This window comes from Electrophorus electricus, chromosome 4 (genome assembly GCF_013358815.1).
Source record: "Electrophorus electricus isolate fEleEle1 chromosome 4, fEleEle1.pri, whole genome shotgun sequence".
Classification (NCBI taxonomy): Eukaryota; Metazoa; Chordata; class Actinopteri; order Gymnotiformes; family Gymnotidae; genus Electrophorus; species Electrophorus electricus.
Window position 1 is genome coordinate 1,043,406 of NC_049538.1, and position 6,671 is coordinate 1,050,076.

Consider the following 6,671-nt stretch of genomic DNA (forward strand, 5'->3'; position numbering starts at 1 on the left):
TCTTATTTGGTATGTGTGAGTCTCATGGAAAATATGATCAGGTTTTTAAAAACTGAATTATGAACATATTACAGAAATGAACATATTACAGAAATAAATGCTTTATTTATTTAGAACATGAATTCAGTCAGTCAAAAAAAACACTAGAGTTAACATTCGAAGAAATGGAACATGAACACAAGGATTGGCTTTCTATATCTCTGGTGCACAATTTACTATAATTCTCTGCACCAACTAAAGCCAAAGTTATTAAACATTTATATGCATGGATAATGAACCTCAGAGGGTTTAGACAATGAACCTCGGAGGGTTTAGGGTTTTTAGGGTTTTTAGGGTTTTTAGAGTTTAGTTGGTTTAAAGTTTAGTGGTGTATCAGTTTCACATGTTTACCTGATGTTACCTGTTGTTGTATTAATTTATCAGTGAAACCACATAGTGTACAGAAACAAAGAAATATATGTAGAACCTGAGGATGCTAACATGTATACACACAGCAGTGTTATACGCATGTTTCAGTTTTCAATACGAAATGCTGCATGTGAAAATCTTACCAAATTCCATGACCAACTGTACATTCTCACTTTTGCTGAAAGTCAGCCTATATAATGCTTGAAAATGACCATATCATGCTTTGGTCATGAATCTACAACTTTCTTTTTTCCCCAAAAACAAGAAGCAACAGAAAAAGCAGAACGAGGGCAGTGCTAGCTCATTGGTTAAGGTACTTGACTTGTAATTGGACATGGCGGCTTGACTGCGAGCTGGTCGCCCGAGGTCATCCGCTCCCTCTTCTTGTCTCCTTTACCCTTCCCTTTCTCTTTCTCTCTCCCTGTCTCTCTCTAAGCACAGGAGTGGCTCATGGCGGGCACGGGAGCAGCTCATGGCTTGTTCATGCAGAGAACATCTAAGCTTTACTAACCTTGCTTTTTCCTTTCTACGTAGACCCTTAGAACATGCCTCACTTTCCCCTGTCATCCTGTAGATTTCGATAGTAGATATAGGACACATGTATACTCTGTGCTTTCCTCAATAAAGTGCAACTCTCTTGATTTACTACTCTGGTGTCAGTGTCTCTTGACTTCCCCAGATTGTTCCGGCTACAGAGGATGGAGGGCGGAGGATAACTTAGAGGAGATCGAAGGACTGGTCACTTTGAACCAGTGTCTAACAGTCTGGTTTCAGAAGTGGGATATTGCGCAGATAAGTGACACCCCAGTATTTAATGTGTCTTCTTCCTGCTCAGTACTGCTGTGCTTAAATTTGGTTTAAATTCAGTTTAGGAGCATTTTTGTCTCTAATAAGGCAGAAGAAATTTCATCCATTGGCGCGAGCTGAATGCTGAATTCTGTATGTACTTGTTATCCTGCCTGTTGAGAAGGTGGAAAAAGTCTTGTCTGCTGGCATGCATGAGCTGAATTTTGTGTACACTTTGTAATGATTGGTTATCCTGCCTGAGACATATTGAAATGCGATTCACTGTTTATTGGTGAACCCTCCCTCACCTGCACCTATTTGAGCACTCTTTGTATAGTTGTATGCTGGTTGTGATTTTGCTGGGTGACCCATGGGTTCCAGTGTTAGTTATTTAAAACCCAAAAGGGGGGAAACTCCTGAAGAATTGGATGTTTCGGTGTGGTTTGGGCTCACATTGTGATCCATACATTGATTGTCTGGCTGGTTGGACTGAATGTGCTGGGTTTAGACATTATCCACATACAGGCTCGTTTGAAAGGGAGTTCATAGTGCTCAGTGCTATGTTTATTTATGAGGGATATGGGGACCCTAGCTGGGATTTTCAATATATGAAGAATTCTTGGCAGGCCTGGAGTAGGGCCAAGCCAGTGTGGGACAAATTGCATGGTGTAAAACCCAATAAGACGCCTGGTTCTAAAATAGCCATTTTTGCTGCCACACAGCTGAAAGGATCCCCTCCTCTGCTTGTGAAGCATGCACTGATAAGACAGGCTCCTGCTCAGGCAGATGTTTCTGTGCCGAATGCTAGAGACACGTCTGAGCTAATTCAGGAAGCTGAGAGGGGGGCTTCTGGGGGAGGAGCGGATGGCAAGCCCACACCCTCCCTCTATCCTAACCTCACCTCTCTACAGCAGGGTGAGAATTCGGTGCATGGATTCTGCTCCGTTCAGGATGCTGGGTAAGAAGCTGTGTAGAGTTATGCCTCCTAACATGACTGATATTAAAAATTTACCTGCTCCAACTAATGTTCATGACACAACAGGATGCTTATCTACATTCATCAGACAATGTGGAGGGGCAAACCACATATGTGAGAATATATCTACATTTAATAAAGCTCATGATCTTCAGCTTTCAGGTGGTAGTGTTAGCCTTAGAGTTAATATAAATTTGAGTGTCATCAGCATAACAGTGGAAATGGAGACCATGCCTGTGGATAATCTGACTAAGGGCAAGTATATAGGTTATGAATAGGAGATGGCCAAGGACTGAACCCTAGGGAACACCTTGAGTGAGGGTATCAGTTTGCAATTTGTTACCAAAAACAACAAAAAGTGATCTATAATAAATATAGGAGGTGAGTCATTCAAGAACCGTATTAATAATGCCAATGGTTGAGAAGCAGGCAAAGAGTATGTTATGGTGAATTGAGTAAAATGTGGCACTTAAATCTAGAAGGAGGAAAATACTCAGATCACCAGCATCAGTAGGGTGAAGAAGATCATTGAGAACATGTAAGTGGGCTGTCTCAGTGCTGTGCACAGGATGGAAGTCATACTGGAAAGGTTCAAATAGAGTAAGAGAGCCTGCAGTGGGAGGCTATAACTTTTTCTATTTCCTTGGCGAGAAAGGGGAGATTGAAAATTAGCTGGTAATTATCAAGAAGTGCAGCATTTAGTCCAGGTTTTTTTAAGGATGGGAGTGATAGCTGAGGTTTTGGGACCTGAAGGAACATAACGTGAAGTAAGGGATGCATTAATGAGGTGACAGATTCTTCAGATGATGAGTGGGGGCAGGATCAAGTTGGCACGTAGAGGAACTAGTCTGTGTTATAAGCTCAGAAATTATGGAAGGTTGGGTGAGAGAGAAGGCAGAAAATTGTTCCGCATCAGGAGTGAGAAGGGTGTCCCCATAATTGGATGTTTGAAGAGCAGAGGGAAATTACTGGTTAATTTGGCTTGTTTTTTCTTTAAATAATCTAAGAAAACCTATGCATTGTTCAACAGTACAGCACAGTAGTAGAAGATGGAGGTTGAAGTATCTTATTAATAGTGGAAAAAAGTGTTTTGAGCTAATGTCTGTGAGCATTAATAACAGAAGAAATGAAGTGTGAATGGGCAGTATTTAGAGCTGACCTATAATTAAGCATATTCGCAGAATAGGCTACTTTATGAAGAGTAAGACCAGCTCAAGGTGTCGATCTATGGTTTTTAAGGTATGTAGCTCAGGGGTAAACCATGGGGAGGAATGTCCAGAGAGAACCTCCCTGGACTTGAAAGGTGCTGCCTGTTCAAGTTGATCAGAGATGGAATCATTATATAGGACAGTTTTGAAACAGACAACAGGGGAGAGGACTAGAGATGAGCAGAGAAGGTGAGAGGGTCAACAACTTTAATATTATGAAAAGAGATGAGAGATTTAGTGCATGGCTGAGTGACTGAGATGCTGGAAGTGGCTTCAGTAAGTTTATGATAAGAGATACCAACTAGCAATCCATTAACAGAAATAATATCTAAACCAGAGGAGCAGAATAGATCTAATGTGTGACCATTGGAGTGGGTAGGAAAATCCACATGCTGTGTCAGAGAAGAATAGTGAAGCACAGATAGGAACTCAACTGAAAATGAACAATCAGTGTCCACATGGATAGTAAAGTCCCCTAGCACAACCATCGCTGAACACATAGAACTGGCCAGGTTGAGAAGTTCACTGATTTTTGACAGATAGTCTGATGATGTTTTGAGTGTTCAGTAGACTAACAAAAAAAGTAAGGGTAAAGAGACAGTTAGTTTAAACACCAAATATTAAAATGAGGATACCTCATGAAAGGTACAGACAGAAACATTAAGAGTGTTATTATAGAGAGCAGCTAGACCACGACCTTTGCCTGTTGTTACAAACAGCAGGAAACACACTCAGCCCCGCACTGCCACAGCTACCTCGTCTCACACAGGCCTCTGATCTGGTTCACCTGAATACTCGCACACACCTGATCATTGTTTCCCTCATCACTGCTCCCTTACTTAAGCTCCCCTCCCTCACACTCACATCGCAAGGTATTAACAACCTTATATTGCATGCCAAGTGGTTCAGATACATTTTTGTCTTCCTGGTTTTTGACTCTGCCCTGTGTTATCAACCTTGGACCAACCTGACTGCGAATACCTGCCTGACTCCTCTGATCTGTTTGATTTACTAAATTAAACCTCTTGCGATTGGATCCTCTCCCTTGTGTGTGTGTGCAATCATAACACCTGGGTTCTGGGCTAAGCCACATCATTATGGCCACTGGGTGTTAGATTAAGATGTAAGAAATCCCCAGGTTCCTGCCAAGTCTCAGTAAGAAAAAATTAATCAAATTTGTTTTTAACAATGAGATCATGGCATATGGAAGATTTATCCAGGAGGCAGCAAAAATTGAGCAATGCAAAGTTAAATTTATTTATCCTAGAGTTTTCCCAAGGAGGCTGGGAAGAAGAGTGAGGCAGAGGGTGAAGAACATTAAAGTTACTTCTCTGGGTGCAAGAGGGGGCGGTGGTTCACTTGTGGGGTGTTCAGCCCCTTCTAACCAGTGTCTCCATTGCTCTAGGGCAAGTTTGACTGCGAGAATGGCGGCCCTTGGCTATCACCAGATCAAGTTTAAAAAGATTCTACTGCATCAGTTTTTAATAAATTATATTGAAGTCCTTGTTTTTGGTAGTTGGTGATATTAGGGGTAAGGTTAAATTTGTTCAGCCTCTTCATGAAGTAGATCCTTCACATATTTATTTTGTGTTAGCACCAAGCCAATATCTCCATTTATTCATCCAGCCCAATCACGTCTCTATTCTGTCTTGCACAGATGGAGGATATTTTGCCACCATCAGTAGAGTTCCTTTGATTTATGCATAAAGTCTTGGACATCATCTCACACACTACAATCCAGATCGCTTTCTTTCTCATTCGTGGTCTAGGTAGGTTTTTTTCCTCTGTCGAATGATCGCGTTAATTTGTCTGGGAATGTAGCCCATGGATCATAAAGGTATCCATCCATTCTGTATGAGGGTTTTGGCAGCTGTTGGACGAGGTTGAGAATTAACTTGTAGGTGAAAGTGACTGCAAGAATGCAGGTGGTCCTGGGGAGGCATCAACAGAAGTGCTACTGGTTTCAGGAGCCTAGGCTGCAAATAAAATAAATAATTTTCTGTGTAAGAATACAATGTGAATGCTTTTATATTTTAGCTTTCTCTTGAATGCAGCCTACTATCTCAGCTCCCACGCAGCCAGGACTTTGCAGGCTTGAACTGAAAATCATATGTCGCCAGCCCAAGGGAATGGAAGGTCTCTTCTAGAATATCCTTCATCATCTCTGGAAGGTCAGGCAAGACCTCATTGATTGTGGTGTGTAATCATGTTTGCCCCAAGTCAGTCAGTCATTTCTGGAAGATTGTTTGTTGTAGTACAACTAAAAGGGGGGGAGGGAAACAAAACAAAAAAACCTGCCCTTACATTGATCAAGTCAGTGCATATAAACCACCCCATTTGTTTTGAGAGCTTTCTTACATGGAATGTGTGAATTTTGGCATAGTGTCCACTACAGTGGCCAAGATAATGGGTCCTTTGCCAACACACCAATTCAGTGGAATGACTGTGCCCGTTAACAATGTATGATGGTAACAGAATAAGCTACCAAGTAGTTCATGGTAAGGCATTGCAGCCTTGAACTCTCATTGTGAATACCAGCTCTCCTCTGTGCCAAAAGAAAGCCAAATGTATAACGAATATGCCTACGCTAATCGTGAGGCATCAGGAAAATGCACACAATCTAAACAAGACTATAGTTTAGTAAATGATAAATGCTAAAAATAATAGTTGATTGACCACTTCTGAAACGCACGCTGTAGAAAATAAAAAATGTTGTTTTTACGAAGAAAAAACAAAACACAACCTAGAACCTGTGATTTTTGCTGAGATATTCTGACAATACAGTAACCATGTAAACAACTTTACAGAACAATTTATAAATTGTACAGTTTAAAACTAGTGCAATTGACAAAAAAGTGCATTTGGAACCAATAAATCCAATTGCCTTTTTTATGATAAATTAACATGATCACACTGTTAAGAGAATCATTTCAGTAATATTTCTATGCAGTTGGCATATCAAACAGCATTATTTAATTGTCAAATCCTCATTATATGACTCATTTAACTGTTTTTTGTTTGTTTGTTTGTTTTTTACATAATGTACTGTCACTTGCTTTTATAATGTACTATTCCTCAACACTACAGGCAGACTAGGAGCATCTTAGATGACCGTGGACGCATTCAAAGGGAGTGAGCCAAGTGGAGGAGTGCGTGAGCGAGTTGCGGGCGTATTCCGCCCATGTGAGGAATTTGTGCCAGTCAGTTTGTGAGGTACACTACTGGTGGAGGAACCTTCCGACCTCTTGAGTTACCCAGTCGACTGGGGATGATGACCAGAGGAGAGATTCATA